Source organism: Spermophilus citellus (assembly GCF_964194105.1).
Source record: "Spermophilus citellus genome assembly, chromosome: 18".
Taxonomy (NCBI): domain Eukaryota; kingdom Metazoa; phylum Chordata; class Mammalia; order Rodentia; family Sciuridae; genus Spermophilus; species Spermophilus citellus.
Window position 1 is genome coordinate 62,129,460 of NC_138200.1, and position 14,548 is coordinate 62,144,007.

Genomic DNA, 14,548 nt, shown 5'->3' on the forward strand with positions numbered 1-14,548 from the left:
TGTTTTTCATTTTGAAAACCACGGTTAATTTTAGATGATTGTCAGAGATAATCTCAAATTTGTATGTAATATAGGCCCTAGTTCTAAGAAAAACATGACATTTCTGGAGGACTTTGTTTTGGCCCCCCTTCCTCTGACAGTACCAGGCCAATGTCTCGGATCCCCCCTGCCGCTCTTATCAGGGACCTGGTTTTATCTGATCCTGCTGCTGGCTCCCTGTCCCAGAAACAGAAACCCTCTGTCCTGGTGGGTTCCGCTCCAATCCAACAGCTTCCCAGGTGTGACTTTAAGGCCGAAGAGCAGCTCTGGGGACTCAGGGTGAGTCCACCATCACCACTCCCAGGATCAGCTTTGCAAGGCCTCAGTGGCCTCTACCCTCTGATTCTCACAGGGCCCCTCCCGGTGATCCCCATGCAGATAACTGCAGTTGTAAATGTTGTGCAAAGGCTGCTAGAGGACTCTTTGAAATAACAGGCTGTTTTTCAGAGCCTGGGCCACATTTGTCCTGGCCTGAATTAAGAGGTAAAGAACATTCCAATTGCAAGTTTGCATGGAAAAAAATATATTTGAAGATTTTTTTCTGCTAACAAGGTATGCAAAGGACTCAAATTCCAGTAAACGAAGCTTAAAGACGGGCTGGTTTGCAGAGTACAGTCATCTCCCCTCCACCCCTTAATTTTTCCATAAAGTGCCATAAAAAGCCACTGTACTAACAAACATTTTGGGAAGAGAACAGGCTCCAGGCCAAGAAGCCACAAGCTTAAATGGGGGGAAATCTGAGCCCTGAGGCACGGTTTCCTGAGCAAGTCATTACTTGAAAAGGGATCAGGCATCAGCAGCACCACCAGAATCCAGACTCACACCCCAGGCTGCCCTGGGCTGCCCAGGACTGTGCTGGACAGGAGGAGGAAGCCACTGTCTTCGACAGGAGCAGCATACCCCACAAAAAGTAACAATGAGAGCCTCTCTCCAACTCAGAGCCTACCTGGAAAACACCTGGCAGAAACAAGCCCATTAGATGAAGAGCAAATCCAACAGCCCCCTCCCACCCACCAGCTCCAGTGGCATGGATTTATCCATTTTAAATTCATTCTTGTGAAATGCAGGGACATTTATGCTAAAAATGACATGGAAGAGTCGAGTTCCCCAGAAACTAGAAGGATATTGGGGAGGGTATCACCCTACAAAATACAGAGACCCGAGAGCCAGCCTGGTGCTGGCTCCAGATAGAGACCCAAGGAAGAAACAGAGGACTTGGAGGCAGACCTATGAATAAATGAGGATGTGGAATGCGATTAATATGGCTCATAAATCATCGGGAGAGGTCAGATGATTTAGTCAATGTCATTGAGAAACTGACCACCATGTGGACAACAATAACAACTATATTTGTTTATTACACTAAATGTGGGCTCCAGATGAATAAAAGATTAACTAGAAAAGGCAATATCGTGAGCTTAACAGAAGAAAATTAAGAAAAATTTTTATGACTGTGAAGAAGAAGGGAAAAACTTTCTAAGGAAGACTTAAAATTGCAAACCACGAGGCAAATAATTGACAGGTTCGAATTTGCCAGAATTGAAGATTCCGTTTTAATGAAAGGTATCGAATACAAAGTTAATAAAGTCAAACATTTGGAAAGCAATATTTGCAACATTCAAAACAGGGAAGTCTGTAAGTGAACAAGAAAAGGACCATGAAACCCAACAACAACAACAACAACAACAACAAAACAGGGGCAGAGGCTGTGTTACAATAAACCTCCCGCCTCATGTGCTACAAGGGACCGACCCTACTTGACTTGCAGCAGTGGAGGCCAAGTGCCCTGTGTAATGCAAAGAGGTGATGAACTCATCCGCAGTCAGCAATCCACATCATGACAATATTAAGAGGTGGCACTGTCAAGAGGTAATGCCTTCACTGTCCGCATGAAGAGATAGAAAACATTATCGAGGGAATGGGTTGTTGCAAGGGGAAGTTTCTCTTTTTCTCTCTCTACCACCTGCTCCTTCTCCCTTTCTCTGTGTCTTTCCTGCTTTCTTTCCATGTGATACCTGATTTCTACCACATGATGACCCTCCCAGATGTGCCCACTTGATCTTGGACTTCCAGGACTCCAGAACCATGGGCCACACACGCTTCTACTGTTCATTCTTTTCTCCCCATTTGTAAGAATCCGTTATAGCACCAAAGACAGCATGATTCCCATATATTGCTCTTAGGGTGCAGATTAGTGAATCCAAATCTAAAGAACAAGCTCACAAAAATGGAGCATCCTCGTGCATTAGAATCACTACTCTAGCTTTTGGCATGTCCCAAAGAATCCTTGCTTTGGTTCAAGACAGAATAGCAAAGGATGTTAGGGATCCAGTGCCTGGACCAGCCCATCTTTAACCTTCCTTTACTGAACCTTGAGCCCTCTGGGACAGGGAGGGGATGTGGAGGCTCATCCGTTGTGGAGGGGATGAAGTAAATGAACGGGTGGGCGTTGTGGAACACTCTGTGGCAGCTCGAAGCAGTCATCCAGAGTTAACAATTAGCTGCAAGTTAAGTTCTTAAAACTGCAAGCTAGGTTAAAAAATAAATAAATAAATAAATAAATAAGGAAAACCACCAGTTGGGGTAGTATGGAGGACTCACAATAACACACTCAACATGGATCCTGGCCTAAGGAAGATCTTCGACTCCATCAACAATAGGAGCAAAATCAAAGGGGCCCGTCTGTCCTGACAGGAGATTCCAGATGGTAAGGATGGGATGAGATCTGAAGCTCTTCAAAATAGAATTTGAGAGCTACCTGTGAGGCATTTTCTCCTCCTGGCATCTTGTCTTTCTCCTTGGTAACTGACTCTGAACATTCACAAACACAACACTGACCACAGAGCAAAACATTGCTGCAAACCAGCCTGTCCTGATGTCAGCGAGGAGGGCCCAGTACGTCCCCAGCCAGGTGCTGAGTCTGACAAAGTTAATTCTTAGTAATTTATTTATGTGGGTTCAGAATTCATCATGGCCTCTTGTGACCTTGCACACAGCCTGTGTTACAAGGTCATTGGGTGGAAGATCTGCTCTGAGAGCTCTCACTGAGGCATGCCTTACAAAGTGTACAGAATAATACTTCACTCAGGGCACAGAGGAACCAAATTTGATTGATCAGAAGAGACACCCCACCCCGCCACTCCTCTTACCATGGAAATATTTTTAGGAAAGTCCATTACCCTAATGCCGACTACCAGAATAGCAGTGACTGACCACTGGAGCATCAGGAAGGCCAAGGGAGAGCCTAACTACTCTTGCTCAGGGAAGCCCAAGCAATGAGAATCCATCCCAGGAGCAGGAAGCCAGGAAGGGCTGCTTCACACAGGAGGCAGCAGAGTATTTACTCTGCATTTGTGATCAGGGGTTACAAAGAGGAGCCAGGAGCTGAATTCCCAAGAATGGAATTGAATCCAGCTCTCTGAAGGAAATCCGAGGTTTGGAAAACTCCCAAGGAGCAATAATTCAACTGAACTAACCTGATGAACTGTTTTTAAATGTTTGGAGAAATATAGTCAAACATTGAACAGCTTCCTAGAACTGAATCAACTGGGCAAAGGTAACCTTTTATTAGAGCCTTTGCAGTACACCCAGAGAACCGGTCAGAGTGTTGGTTCCATCTGAAGGAAGAGAGGAAGACTTGGGTTCATTCCCCGAGATGGAGGTTCTCTAGAGCAAGATGCACGTTTTCCACTTGTGATAAGTGTGTATTTAAAGCTAAACTGTAGGAGAATGAAGGCAACTCAATGTATCTAGTGCCCTTAGTGATTTGCCAGGTGTTCTCTGTCTTGTCTCGTGGAATCCTCTCACAATTCTTCAAGAAAGAGATTAGCATGGTCCATTTTTCAGAAGAATACAAAGAATTTCTCAGAGATTACAGAAATTCTCCAGGTCGAATGGCTTTTCCAAAGCCAATCTGGATGCAAACCCAGACAGCTGATCCCCAATCTGGAACTTTCTTCAACCTGTAGTGTCATGACCAGACCTCAGCTTTTAGGAATGATGGGCAGTTTGGAGGGTTCCCCTAACTAAAGAATAAAGGAGTCCATTGTCCTCTCCCCTCCCTCTTCAAGTGAGGGTGATCGAGGGGAGCTGTGTGTTAAAATGGAGTTGAACACAAGTAACAATAGTGAATTTTTCGTTTAGTTCTCATTGTGAGCAGAGCACTGTGATAAGTGTTCTTCATGAGACGAGGTCCCATGGGGTGGTTCCTTTTACTATCTCTATTTGTCTGTTTGAGAAAACTAGATTTCAAGGGTAAGTTAATTATTCAAATACAAACAACTGGTATTTGTGAATTATATTCTAAATTTGTCTGACTCTCAAATCAGATTTGTTGAGTACCACCCCACATTGCTTTCATTTCCCCCGACAGTGTGCAGCGGTGGTAGCAATGGCAGCTGTGGGGAGAGAAGCAAGGTGATGATGTCTTGTTGTTCTTGGTGGTGGTGTCCGTGGTGGTGATAGTAATGGAAAGGAGGTGGTGGCAATGAAGTGATAGTGTGGGTGTGGTAGTAAAGTTGTTGCTGGTAGTGGTAGTGTTGGGAGGGTGATGAGAGTGGAGGTAAAGGTGGTAGAGATGGCTGCAGGGGGATGGCAGTGTTGGTAGCAGCAGCTAACGTAGTAGTGATGGTTCTGTTGGTGGTCATGGTGATGGTGTGGTGGACCATGATGAGACTCTCCCCTCTCAATTCAGGGAGCTGATTGCCATGGTGGTGATGGTGGTGGTGAAGTGAGTACTGGTAGTAATGGTAATGGTGATGGTGGCCGTGATTGGTGGTGATGGTGGTAGTGGTGGTGATAGTGGTATTGGTGATGGTGATGGTAGTACTGATGTCCATGGGGATGGGGATGGTGGTCATGATGTTTGTGGTGATGGTGCTGCTGGTGGTGATGGAGATGGTGGTAATGAGTTGTTGGGGATGGTGATGGTGGCAATAACTAGTGACGGTGTTGATGATAGTGCTGATTATGGAGGCAGCAACCCTGCATGCAGTAGTGGTGAATGTTAATTCACCCTCTCAGACAAGGGCTCCTTTGGAGTTTCTGCGAAAAGGAGTCCTTTGTTTTCTCTGTGCCTGGGAGGTTTGATTAACTTTTTCCCAAAGGTTCTAGAAGGGAGAAGCTGGCCTTTAATTCCTCTTCCTGTATTCACTTCCATGCTGTCGACAAGAGCTGCGGCTGCCCAGGGCCAGCAGGGGAGAGACGGACCCCGTGACCATTTCCCTGAAGGCAGCCTTTGGCCTCTCTGCGCTGGAACACATTACCCCCGGCCTCGCCCCTGCCACATGAACCAGGTGACCGGGCCCTGAGAGGGCCCAGCCCAGTCCAAAGGGATTTGGGATTCAGTGTCCCAAACAAGGCGCTGATTAGCTAGTAATCAGGCAGCGATTAGCAGGTCGGGTCACCTGCAGTTCAGCGCCCATTGTTCCCTGCAAAGTCCTGGGATGTCTGCCACGGGGACAGCCAGCCTGAGCTTCGGGGGATCCCACTGCCTGCCGCTCTGCTGTGGAGAGCTTGATTAGGAAAATCCCCTGCCCCCCTAAGCCTGTCCCCCAGAGGAGGCAGTGCTGTGAATCCCCTGTCTGTTCACACACAAAGGATCTGGGCGAAGAACAGCCTGCTCAAGAGTCCAGTGGTGACAGGGAGGTGAGGCCCCAGGACACCCTGAAGAGCTGGGAGCAAATTAACACATTCCCATTCACGCGTGACGCCCAGCGCTTGAGCAGTGGGGCCTGGCAACCCTGGGTCCACACTGAGATTCTGCTGTGCTCTTGAAATTGACCTTGAGCGTCATGTTTAAACTCTGAGCCATGCTTACTTCCCTTTTTAAGGGGATTAATAATAATATTTTCCCCATTAGTGTGGTTTAGGATTAAATTTTTTTTTTTTAAAGAGAGACAGAGACAGAGAGAGAGAGTTTTTTTAATATTTATTATTTTTTTTAGTTTTCGGCAGACACAACATCTTTGTTGGTATGTGGTGCTGAGGATCGAACCCTGGCCGCACACAGGCCAGGCGAGCGTGCTACCGCTTGAGCCACATCACCAGCCCCTAGGATTAAATTTTTAAAAAAATGGATGTAAAAAGATTAATACAATCTCTGGAGTAGAGAAAGTGCCCAATAAGTGTGAGCACCCTTACCAGCAGTCAGAGTAGGATCATTATTTGAAATAGCATTATTATTTTTTATACTGTATTTTATTTTAAAAACAAAAATACCCCAGGAACTTCACTTCTTGAGAGTAACCCTGGTCTTGGTAGGACCATCCTAAGGATGAGATAATTCTTGTCAAGCATTCACTTCAGGCTACAGCACATAATTAGCACTCAATAAGTCATAGCAATAATTATGATAATTGTCATTCTTCTTTGCACAAAGATGGATGCAAAAGTTTATTTTATAATATATTTCATTGTATTGCAGCATATAATCATCGCAATTTAGATACAGTGTGATTTTCAACTAAAAGGGGATTAGTGAAATTATTCATGGCATATTCATACCATTGAATACCACACAATCTTATAACCCAGGTGCCCTCAAATTACTTGGAGATCTTGTTAAAATGCAGATTCTGATTTGGTAAGTCGGGGATTTGGCCTGAGGTTCTGCATTTCTAATGAATTCCCAGGTGATTTCTGGTTTACACACCCTCTTTAAGTAAAGAGGGTACACACGTTTGTAATAAAAGCTACAGTATATGTAGGCACATTGATGCATAAACATAGAAAAAAAAAGTTCTAGACATATTGAATATGTGAACTGTGTTTATTCCCCCTCCCAATAAAGTGTTCTTTCTCAAAAAGTTAATAATGAAGATGTAAAGGAAACATTTTAAAATGCAATAAATTTTGTTATACACAAAGTTCTTCCTTTCTCTTACATCTTGTCACATGGCCAGGTTTTCCAGCACAGCCCTGATTTTCTCAGTGTCACACTAGGCCTTTCAGCACCCTAATCACAAGGAAATCACATTAATGCAGCTCCTTCCAGAGACTTCAGTTCTCTGAGGGACAGGTGGGCCCCGGCAGAAAACACAGGCCAGAGTTCAGGGTCTGGAGGGGTGAAAACTGGCCAGGAGCAAGGTGGACAGCTGCTGACTTGGAGGAGCCCAGAGAGTTTCTGAAGTCCAGTTCTGGCTGCATGGAGAGGGTGTTCCAGCTAACAAGTGTGTGTGTGTGTGGGGCGGGTTCTCTTCAGAGTAGGAAAAGCCCCAGGAAAGTGACCACCATACAGAAGGATGGCTAGGCTGGCCTTCCACTAAGGCTGAGCTGAGGGGAGGTCCTCTGGCATAGAAGAGTTGGTGGGCACAGGAGTTTTCCTTTCTTTGGGTCTCCTCAAGAAATAACTGTGGAAAAAATAAAGAAAGAATTGTGTGTTTGAGCACAGCTTCTGTCTCATCCCCATCAGACTGTTCCTGCCACTGAGAAGCTGCTAGAAGTCTACATGAGCAAAGAGAATTAGACAGACCCTGAGCTGAATTCTGACCTATCATTTTCATAGCTAAGCTGACATAGATTTCAGCAATGGCTCCATTTCCTTCTTGGGAAGTGAGACTAGCCACACAATGGTATCTTCAGAATTAAGAATTAGAGAGTTGAAGATCCTGGTCTTTGGTCAGGCACAAAGCAGGCTTCAAAGGCCAATGTGAATCATAATGGCTATTTTATCCAGTACTCCTATTCCCTTCAACCTAACCACACTTTGTACCTGTCTACAAGAAGTCCCCACCTGCCTGAGATCCCTGGTACTGGCCTCCATCACCTCATCCCCCCATGCATCGGTGGCTGGAGAGAAACAGACAAGTACTCAAACTGGTAGTGGCAGGAGAGTTTAGTAAGAGACTTTTCACAGAGGTAAGAGAAGGGTTCAGGAGGAGGGACAGTGACGTGAATGGGAGTTGAGGAGGGACGTCAACTCCCAGCTTGAAGCAGTTATAAGCACCCAGAGGGCAACTGTGGGGAAAGGGTAGCCAGCAGGACCTCTGGACTTTGGTAGGGGAAAGACTAAATCATCAAAGAGGAGGGTGTGGGAGCCAGGGAATCAATAGCCTGGCTCCTCTTTTCCTGCCCTCCTCTGCCCAATTCGTGCTTTAGCTAAGACCTTGCCTTGGTGTTTCCTTTGATTAATTTCTCCATACTTTCTGATCTTCTCAAGCTGCTGTCTTATGTGCACCATAACATGATCATAGAATATGGCTGCATTCCCAACGGGAACTCCAATGGAAACAGCTCTGCCTGGGCTACAGCCCAGAGGTTAAACATAAAATGTAACACCATGAAAATAGTTTTGAAACTACTCTGGAAAGGACCATTTCAGGACCTTACCCCAAGATTTCAGCCATTCTATTATTGGTCTTCCTGCCCTCAAGAATCTTATAATAGACTTAGGAAGAGACTCTACATGTAAACAGGTGCCGTGAAGCTCACTGGAAGATATCCAAACGAATCTGACTTAGAAGGAGAAGACTTCTCCCAGGATGTATGGACCCAGAAGGTATCAGCCTTTTGGTGGAATCCAAAGGGAAGTCAGATGGCAAGAGAAGCTGTTACTGTTGTCTGCCAGGGTCATCTCCTGGAGTTTCAGAGGAGGATGCAATTGGAGGATAGTGAACCTGGAGGGACAGTGGAACATTCCAGCAATCTTGTCAATTCAAGTCTGTCATGAAGCCTTCCAGACAACATACCCTGCCAGGTTCCTTCCTTGGAACTCGCACACCTTTCCCTAAGCACCTGACACTCATGACTTTAGATGGACTGCTCTTGTGCAAATCACATCCGGAGTGGATTGTCAGGTCCTGGAGTTAAGGAGGTGATATGAAGAGTGGGGACCACCCTGTGCTTTTAAATAGCTAAGACAGCATCCTTTGCCTTGTCCTTGCACTCAGAGAAAGCCATGAATAAATAGGTTGATGATTCTTCATTATGCTTCTGTTTCATCCCCCACCATGCCGCAAATACAACTCTCCTCCACTACACCCCCCAAAAGGAAGTAGAACTATGTGAGCACCTTCCACGGGCCATTGACTTGTAGAAGTTCATACACATAACAAGGGTGTTTCTCCAACTTCATTATTCTCAGGATCATTTTAAAGTTATGAATGGCTTACTCTTGTAAGGATGATGTCCTTTACGAATATAGAAAATAGAAGATAAAATTCTGCCTAGCACGTATGAGGCCATGGGTTCAATTCCCAATACCACCAAAAAAGAAAATTAAATTTAACTTCCTAATGCTTATTGTTCCTATGAAACTATAAAATAAAATAAATTAATAAATTGAATGCAAGCAAAGCTCCACCATATTTAAAATTCAGCCCAACACTTTTAATTAAATGTGGCTGATGATATGGTTTTGAAGAAACTGGCTCAAAGTAACATAAGCAGCACCAAGTGTCACAGTACAGGTGTAATTCGATACACCAGCCCATACCTGTGCGGTGATTCAGATATTCCACAAGTGCTCTCCACTTATTCTGGTACTGTGAAGTCACTTGGCACTAAATTGACAGGAGCACATCATTTTTCATTCACATCTCCTTTGTTCTTTCCTTATTAGCAGAGCCAATCAAATTAGATCGTGCCAACTTGCTGGCAATCACTAACATTAACATGTGGTGACAGTTTTAAGTATAAAGGGTCATCTATATAACCCACAGTAAGCTTTATCAATTTCACTTGACATTTCCACTGATATGGGAGCTGCAAGGGTTTGGATCTGCAGTGTCCCCAAGACTCACTTGCTCAAGTCTTGGTGGCTGGTCTGTGGTGCTATTGGCAGGTGGTGGAAGCCTTGAGAGGTGGGCCTAGTGGAAACAGCTATGCGATTGGTTGGGTACGTGCCCTCCAAGGGTACGTAATCTGGGAACCCAGCTCCTCCTTCTCTCTCTGCTTCCTGCCCACTGAGAGATGATGTTCTACCTCACCATGGGCTCAGAGCCACGGGGACAAGTGACTATGGACTGAAACCTCTCAAACTGTGATAAAAAAATAAGCTGTGGATCTCAAGTATTTTGTCATAGCAATGGAATTCTGACTAACATAAGAACACCAAATTCAAATGTTCTAGTAGAGAAGGCTGTTTCCCCATCTGTCCTTGGAATATGCAAATAGCACTGGTAGAGGCACTTTGAGTCCCACAGATGGGGTGAGGTGGACATTGCGATGTTTTCTGTATGAGGACTCTGATGCTCGAAGTGGGGGGTGGGCACGTATGCAGGTACAGCCACCTAGCAGGTGATACAGCGAGATTCTGACCCTAGGCTGTGTGTCACTACACTCAGTTTTGTATTGGTGGGACTCATCTTACTGGGTGGTTAATGCTATGTTGATACATAGTGGTGGTGAGGGAGGATGGAAAGAAAGTTTAAGAAGACACAGAAGGAACAGGGAGCAGAATGCTCTGCGCTGGAGATGGCCACGTAATTCTAATCTACGGTGCTCTGTTGGTTTAGGTGCCGTGGGGATCAAGAGCAGTGGGAAGTCCAGAGCCACGTGGAAGCTGGCTAGCCATGCAGTGCAGGCTTGCCTCCAGGTGAGGCCATTCTGGGCACCCTCACCTCAGGCTTGACTACCATCATCCCTCGTGAGTTGAAACACACAAAAACAGAGTTCTGAGTTGCTCCTAGTGGTTGGCATTTGCTGCTTCCTGCTCGGAGTCTAAAGCTGAGTATTTCCCCCAGAAGCCTTTTTGTCAGTCTCAGGGGCTTGGAAGCTCTGTGGGAATGGTGACTCCAGCTCACTCCACTTTCCATCCACAAAGCTGGAGTCCTCTCAGTCTTCAGGAATGAACAGAGGTCCTGGAAGATGTGTCGGCAACCCATTTCCTATTGCTGTGGTGCGGTGTCACCCCTCCCTTCAACTCAAAATGGTGAGAACGTAGGAAAACCAACAACTTAGTTAACAAACAGGCCCGTGTGTTGAACTGTCACTCACCGGGTCCAGCAAGATAGTGCTTGATGCAAAGTTTCCATAGCTTGCATTTCCCTATAATACAAAAATATCTCCTAGTAAAATCTCACTTTTCCTACAGCAAATTTAACTTTTTGTTGTTTTAGAATGGCAAATTGAATCACGGGAAATTTCAGGAATCATACCCATACACAAACATGCACACACACACACACACACACACACACACACACACACACTCATACACACAGAGAGACCATGCACCACACACATTTTAGGTATTGCCACAACTAAAGTCCTTTCTGCCTTCCATACAGTTTGAGGACAATGAAACCATTCAGTCATTGCCTAGAATGATAATTATCCTTTTGGACACATGACCTCATATTCTCAATCTATTAAGCACACAAAATCTGAAAATGAGTGGTATTAGTGATTCTACTGAAATGGATATAAGGGAACTGAAATAAAATAAAGCCAGCTTTAGCTCCGTAATCCCTGAAGGCATAAGTGCTAAGATGGGTGACTTAGGACACTAAGAAAAGAAAAGAAAAATAAAGAACAAAGAAAAATAAAATGTGGATGTGGCTTTGTACTAGATGTCTCGTCCTCCTTACTTTGGGTCACATCAGCTGGTGGTGGGGGTCGGTTCATGTGCAGTTAACAACTGCGATGACCCAGGACAAAATTCCAGGATAAAGTGATTGGTTCCCTCTTCTCCCTCCAAGCTTTCTTTTGTCTTTCTTTTTCTTTTATTTTTTTGTTTTGTTTTCTTTAGAATCTAAGACAGCCATTGACATGTTTCTGTTGGCTGGGGCTCAGTGGTAGAGCGCTTGCCTAGAATGTGTGAGGCTCTGGGTTTGATTCTCAACACCACATATAAACAAATGGGTAAAGATAACTAAATGGATAAAGATAACTAATTTAAAAATGTTAAAAAAGGAAATGGAATAGTTACTACCTACACCACCCAAAATGACTCCTCCCATGAGGATCACCTTCGTATGAAGGACGACCTCATTCAGAGTTTTAGAACTCCCTTTCTCCAGAAACTTGGGTGCAGGTTGGATAAATGTGGGAGTGTGCAAGGTTGTGTGGCCATACAGTGATTTGCTCACACTCTCTCTACTGATAGAGACCCATGAGGGTCTTAGTATCTCTTCAATTTAGGGTTGGCAGCCCCCTTTCTGGAGAATTTTTAGGGCGAAAAGGGGCTGTGTAACCTACTCTTTGTATGAATCTTAACCTCATGTCCTGGACCCCTGGATGGTGGGGTCCATCCACAGTTCCAAAAGTCAATGTTACAATCTACCCTTGAAAGACTAGAAGTAGATTCTCAGACAAATGAAAACCTTGGGCAGGCCCCAGAAGTTCTCAAGTGGGAATGCTGATCAAGTGTCTCCATGCCCTTGTATTTTAACCCTTGTCTTTTAACCCCTGGCCCCTGGAGACTCACATTAAAAATTCTTCAGAGCAGGAAACCTGGTTGATGGATTAATCAATCAACCAACAAGTATTTATTGAGAGCACCTAATTTTTACTCAGTACATGCTGACTGGAGAGGATGGTACAGTGACAGGTAATGGAGGGCTCTTCAAAGTTAGATAGAGGACTGGAAACCAATACTCAGCACTCCACGCACATTCAACAGGTTGCAGTCGAAACCCACAAGTGAACTCTGCAGTGCTCTGAGGAACCGGAAGAGGAAATAGATCAGATTCTTGCTCCATGGAGCTTAGTGTCTAACACAGTCACAATATTTTTAAGAGCTCAAGATGAAAGTAGTAGCTTATGGTGGTCAAAGAAAACAGGAAATTTTAAATTATTTTAGGCTTTTGAGGCCTGGGGAGGGGGTATACAATCCCCATCTGGGGAATCTGAATCTGATGGTAGCAGACAAGACAGACTGAAGGATCTACAGAGTTAAATAGCGTCCCCTCAAAATTCATCTCCTCTCAGAACCTCAGAATGTGACCTTACATGGAAATGGGCTTTTTGCCGATGTGATTGATTTAAGATGAGGTTATGCTGGTTTGGGGCCCTCAACCCAATGACTGGTGTCAGACCTGGGAAGACAGACACAGATAGATAAAAAGCACAAGGAGATGGAGCCAGAGACGGAGATGATAAAGCCACCAGCCAAGGGACATTGAGTCTTTCTGGACACCAGGAGCTGGGGAGGGACAAGGAGAAGATTTTTCCCTGGGGCCTCTAGCCAGAACAGTGCTCTGTCAATACCTTGATTTCAGCCTCAAGAATTGTGGTTTTGAGCCACCCAATTTGTTACAGCAGTCCCAGAAAATGAAATCCAGGGACAACTGGCCAGAGGCAAGGAGGAGACCAGGCTAAGTGGTGGGTGAGTCCTGACCTAGCCTGAGGGCTCAGAGAGACAGAAGGACGGTTCCTTTTGTGCAAGGTGATGGCTGAAGTTCCTGCCCGAGGACACAGGGTCTCTGTCCCCAGCTTGTTTTCTGATGAACTGGCCACCTCAGGGAGCTTGGAATAAACAACTGCTGAGCTTCTGAAGGCGAGCCGGGGTTGGGGACAGGGTGAACACGAGGAGCAAGGAGAAAGGTACAGTTCTGCATCCTGCTTGGCTCCATGCAGACCCCTGAGGCACTTGCCCTGCAAGTCGAGAAAACAAAGGAACTCTAGTCCATGGATCTGGATTAGAAGAAGAAGCCACTGAAAAATGGGAACTGTACAGAGAAAGTGTCTGTCCCTGGCTAAGGGTGGTCAGGTGCTTTGTAGAGAAGGTGACCCCAGACAGACGCCTGAGGCACCCAATAAGCACTGGATGGTAGATAAGGACAGAGGTGGAGGGGAGAAGCAGAGACTCCTGTTGTGTCTCAGCCCTCCCTGGGGGGACATCTTGCCTAACCTCAGTGCCTCCAGCAGCTCCCCAAGGAACATGGGACTGTTGAGTAAGGGACTGGATGGACAAACTAAATGACCCAGAAGCCAAGAGAGGAGATAAGGGACACCATCAAAGGTCAGGAAGAGGCTCCCTGTGGATAAGAAGAGGTGAGCAGGTGGTGGAGCCCTGGAGGGACTAGAATGTAGAAAACCAGGTGTGGGTCTACGAGGAGTGTTGGGAGGAAGACTGTCTGCAGATGGAGGACAAGGAAATTTGAGGATGCTGGGGACAAGAGTTGTACATGACATTCAGGTGGAAGGGCACATGCCATAAGCCCTGTGATTTTAGCACCTATTCTATGCTGGTCACTGTACCAGTCATTTTCAAATACATGTTCTCATCCTCTGAAATCTGGGTTCATGTGACATGTTAGCTTTAGAAAGAAGTAGTGGGTTTTCTACTAATCATGGGGACAGAGTAGATGGGAAACTCTTACAAGGAAGTGAGTTGAAGGGAGTCTCCCCTCCTTCACTAAATATCCATGGGGTACTTCCTTTGTGCTGGATACCCTACTGAGGGTCTCAGAACCATTATCTAATGAGAACCTTACAGCAACCTAGAATGTTCTGTCTTGATCCTTTTCTTGGAGATGTGGAAAGTGAATCTCTGTGAGCAGCTTGGGCAAAATATTTCAACATGAAGGTAGTTATGGCTGAAACCACAATCCAGAGCTTTGTGTTT